Source organism: Polypterus senegalus, unplaced genomic scaffold (genome assembly GCF_016835505.1).
Source record: "Polypterus senegalus isolate Bchr_013 unplaced genomic scaffold, ASM1683550v1 scaffold_7194, whole genome shotgun sequence".
NCBI lineage: Eukaryota > Metazoa > Chordata > Cladistia > Polypteriformes > Polypteridae > Polypterus > Polypterus senegalus.
This window is the reverse complement of record NW_024378243.1, coordinates 8,408-13,729: the sequence shown is the minus strand read 5'-3', so window position 1 is coordinate 13,729 and position 5,322 is coordinate 8,408. Positions and strand designations below refer to the sequence as shown.

At 36.4% G+C, this 5,322-nt stretch overlaps 1 pseudogene; it reads left to right on the top strand.

The window, feature by feature from the left end:
• The first annotated feature begins 4,034 nt into the window (after positions 1–4,034).
• On the top strand, positions 4,035–4,162 carry LOC120519565 (annotated as a pseudogene).
• Positions 4,163–5,322: the final 1,160 nt, after the last annotated feature.

Sequence of the window (5,322 nt, the reverse complement as noted above, 5' to 3'; positions counted from 1 at the left end):
GAGCAGAGTTGTCATCAGGTTAAGATGTCTCATCCTGTACTTTGCTGGGTGTTGTCCTGAAGATGGCTACAGTCTAGTCAAGCTCCTGAGCAGGTTTTCATCAGGATGTCTCTGTACATTGCTGCAGTTATCTTTCCCTTTATCTGCTAGTCTCGTAGTTCCTGCTGCTGAAAAACATCCCACAGCATGATGCTGCCACCACCATGCTTCACTGTAGGGATGGTATTGGCCTGGTGATGAGCAGTGCCTGGTTTCTCTCAAGCGTGGCGCCTGGCATTCACCAAAGAGTTCAATCTTTGTCTCATCAAACCAGAGAATTTTGTTTCTCATGGTCGAGAGTCCTTCAGGTGCCTTTTGGCTAAACTCCAGGTGGGCTGCCATGCGCCTTTTATTAAGAGTGGCTTCCGTCCTGGCCACTCTTCCACAGGCCTAATTGGTGGATTGCTGCAGAGATGGTTGTCCTTCTGGAAGGTTCTCCTCTCTACAGAGGACCTCTGGAGCTCTGACAGAGTGACCATCGGGTTCTTGGTCACCTCCCTGACTAAGGCCCTTCTCCCCCGATCGCTCAGTTTAGATGGCCGGCCAGCTCTAGGAAGAGTCCTGGTGGTTTCGAACTTCTTCCACTTACGGATGATGGAGGTTACTGTGCTCATTGGGACCTTCAAAGCAGCAGAAATTTTTCTGTAACCTTCCCCAGATTTGTGCCTCGAGACAATCCTGTCTCGGAGGTCTACAGACAATTCCTTTGACGTCATGCTTGGTTTGTCCTCTGACATGAACTGTCAACTGTGGGACCTTAAATAGACAGGTGTGTGCCTTTCCAAATTATGTCCAATCAACTGAATTTACCACAGGTGGACTCCAGTTAAGCTGCAGAAACTCTCAAGGATGATCCAGGAAACAGGGTGCACCTGAGCTTAATTTTGAGCTTCATGGCAAAGGCTGTGAATACTTATGTACATGTGCTTTCTCAGTTTTTTTATTTTTAATAAATTTTCAAAAATCTCAAACTTTTTCATATTGTCATTATGGGGTGTTGTGTGTAGAATTCTGAGGAAAAAAATGAATTTAATCCATTTTGGAATAAGGCTGTAACATAACAAAATGTGGAAAAAGTGATGCGCTGTGAATACTTTCCAGATGCACTGTATGTAATATTAAAGTTACAGTATTTGTTGGCAAATGAATTACTATTACTATATATTTTGAAACAGGCTACACAAATATATTAATGCATGAATGCTATTAATACCCAAGAATAATTGGGTCTGGTAATAACACTATATGCATCTTCATTTTTGTTTTAAATAGGAAAACTGCAGACCTTTTAATGTATTTATTTCAAACCAAAAGCTTTAAAGGTGTAATATTAATTTTACTGTCAAAATATAGGTGTAAAGTTTATTGCTTCTCTTGTATCTGCTAATGCTACTGTGTTCACATTCTTTTGAATTCTCTTCTGTAATGTTGAGGAAGATCATAGAATACACTGGGAGGAATTGGGTATTAATCCATAATAGAAATATTCTAGATCATTTGATATTTAGTATATTCTTTGGACTACTTTGTATGGGGTTTATAGGTTCAGTATTGTCACTCATCGTTAAAACAATAATTTTTCAGTCAAGTGTATCAGCAAAGTGTTATCTCATGGAATAGGTTATTTTGTAATTTCTACGTGTTACATAACCCAAAACTATAGATACAATAATATAAAAAGGTGATACCCTTCCATAGTGATATGGTGAAAACACATAGGAGAAATAACAGCTTTGTAATTACGACTTCGCTGCACAACAGGCGAAGGAAGCCAATGGCAAAACAGTTTGGGAGTGGGGCCCGATGTGTGAGGGGTGCCATTTTGCTGTTACAGTGGAAGGATTTTGAAGATCCGGAATGATGCTGTCTCATCTGTCTGTCAGCTTCAAAGGTGTGCGGGCAATGTTCAAGGCTTTGCTCATTTTCTCCATGTGCAGGCCCCCCACTTGGAGTGAATCATGCTTTCCAAACAAAGCAAAGGATGCAGTTTCATGGCATCTTTGACAGACAAAAATAGTATACAACAGTCCTCAGTCTGACTGCCCGTTTTCCCAGTTGTCTTGTCTTATATTATAAGGCTTGCCTAGCAGTTCTTATTTGGTGAACCCCTGTGCTAAAATGTAGCTCTGTATCAACTGCAGGTAAGTAGAAAAGGCGATTTATAAGATATATTTGCAGTACAGTGACATATTGTATACTCTTATTTACAGATCTAAACTTTATAAACTGAAGTGGCTATTGCAAGGTTTTCTTTAAATGGTTGTTGATTTCTTTTCACTTAATGTATTTTAATGCTGGTATGTCTCTTTCTCTTAGGGAGGCCGACTAATGCAATTGCACCGAATAAGGTGTTTAGTTTGTAGCCTGGATATATTGAGCCTTTCCTTTTGGTACAATGATGAGAGACGGTGAAAATAGAGGGACCAAGAGTAGGGATATAAGCGTAGTTGAAACTTTAATGTACAAAGTATTTTTTTCAGATCTCCCTTCACCTGCAATCTTGACTAATCAGAAAGTCCAATTTCTGACCTTTATGCAGTTGCAGTGATGATGTCACCATGTGGCATTCTCTGAACATCAGCCAGTAGTTTGTGATAGTTCAGGTTCCAAACAGTGGCAATAAAAACCAAATCATAACATTTGTGTTTTGCTAGTGTCTTGATGCTAGTTTATTTATTTTTCTTTTTGCTTAGTTAGGGAGGATTAATTAGTCTTTTCCTTTAATTGGTTTATCTGTTTCAGTCAATTTCTATAACTTAGTCTTGTAACTTGTTTCAAAGCAGTCCCTAAATTGATGGTGACTTGGATATGTTGTGCTTATTTGTGTCTATCTCTTTCGATAAGAAAGCATGTGCTAATTACAGTGTAAATGTAAATAATATAATATGTTTGACTATATTTATTTTTTTTTTAAACTAAGCTTATTTCAAGGTCAAACATATTGAAGTAAATCATTTACTTTATTTTACAAAGTAGTTTTTATTCCCATGCTTCTTCACCCTGTTGTCCTGGTACAAATCTTGTAATCGATATTTAACCCACTTCCTATTGTCAATGACTTGAAATTTTGCTGCGTCACTCCTTCCAAATGACAATACATGAATCACTAATCAGTTTTACTAATTGATCAATTAATCCATGTTAATTAAGAAATGAAATTTTCATCGAATAGTTAACGATTTCACCAATAGATAAGCTATTGGAGAAATAATAAAGGTAAAATATTGATTACAAATTATACTAAAACAAACCCAAGACTAAAAAGTTGAAAATAATATATATAAAAATACTTTTTAAAACCACGCTTATATTAAGTTAAAAGTGTACTAAAAAGTAAAAATAAGTCTCTCATACCACTACATAAAAGTAAAAGCATGGTGCTTTTCATCAATCAACAATCAAAAAACCTTCAAAATATTAGCATAAGCGCCCACCTTTTATTTTACAAGTGTAGAGACTTATTTATTAGTTTTTAATACACTTTTCTTCTACTTCATGTATATTATTTTTTATATATATATTATTTTTACGTCTTTATATAGAAACTTGCCAGTTGCAAAATGCAGATAAGCAAAAATATTGGGAATAATCAATACAGTATTTGGGTTAATAAATTTGATTGGATAGTTTGATGGTGGATACTGTGGGGTGCCGGTCATCTCTAGCTGAAGTGGCTGTTCTCATGATTGCTGAGCTCACCCTTCATGTTGGTGTGGGGGTTCCTGCGATATAGGAGGGATCTTGAAGTAGGTAGCTGCTTCTGGCGTGAGGAGGAGCAATTTGAGTTGGTGTTTTAGTTATTATTTCTAATTCAAAACATACTTTGCTATACTGCATTTTGATTAAAACTTCAGTTTGTTGTTTTATCGCAAACAATAGCTGATTATCTATGCTGCTACAGTACCTGAAATAAAATGAAGTTATAAGAAAATAACATCTAGCTCCTTTATTCTAATTGCACCACCCCTCTTTGAATTCTTCTACTTTTGCTCTAGGTGTCTCAAGCAGCTTTAGAGCTGCAGCAGTACTGCATTCAGAATGCCTGCAAAGATGCTTTGCTTTGGTTAGGAGTGCCTGCAGGAGCAACCCTTTCCGGGAGCCTCGGTCCTGCTCTGTGCTCTAAGCAAAAGGTATATACCTGATTTTGTAGTGTAAAATGCAACTCTTAGAATGTGGTACTGGTGTTTTAGACTGCAGATGAACTTTGGGCCATCTATTCATTCAAATCATGCAAATGGTTTGTCCAGCTGTTCTCCTATTTTTGCCATCATTAATTTCTTAAAAAAAAAAAGAATCTAAATTATTTTTGTAAAAGTCTTTAGAAACAAACGAATACTTTGTATAACATTGACAGGTTTGTGGTTTTGGAAACTAACTGTGTCAAGCCTATGAACCCTATTCTGAAGAAGTAATTGATATGATGCTCCAGTACAGTGTTCTAAAGTAAGCAGTTGACATTCATAAGAGGTCAGTGAATGGCCACATCAGTGTATATCTGTAAAATAAAAAAAATAAAACATTACTCCCATAGTGAAAAGAAAAATAAAATTAGAGAGCGTAATGTTTTGTCTATGTATGTCTTCGGGTGATATCATTTTGAAGAGCGCACTGATAGCCCTTCACTAATTTGGTGGATTTAACTTGTTGCATGTCTTTTCTAAACATTTTCATGTTTACTACATCAGTTTTCTTCCTGTCTTTGCTTTCTGTCTTACTTTAAAGTAAAGATTCTATGTCTTTTTTTTTCCCCTTTTCTTCCCCACTACTTTGTTGGCTTTTTTTGTTTTTCCCCTCAAATTTGAAAGGTCTTGCATCTGATCTAAGTCAGGGTATTCAGAGAAATTTTGGGGTGGTAGTAAACAACTGCAGATGACTTTAATCAAAATTTCAATGTTCCCTCAAACCTTAATCAATAAATTTTTGTTTTTAAAAGAGCAGGGGTATTTTGAATTATATTTTACTAATTATTAAATAATTTTCAAAGTTATAGTATATGGTGTTGTACCATTTAGCCATTTAAAAGTAAACGGGCAAGTAAAATGACATCTTTTAGATGGATAATAGATCTTTTTTTAATCCCCCGGAAATTCAATAATCCAGCAGCAGCATTCTGATAAAAAAAATATTAAATTAGAGAGGATAAAATGCAGGTAAAACAGACAATAACGATAATTTTAAACTTTTCCCCCAATTGAAGAGTCGATGGGGTGGAGGCGATCCCCGTCTGTCCCGGAGCAGGCGGTGAAGCATTTTTCGCTGGCGCTCTTCTGGAGATGATCCTTT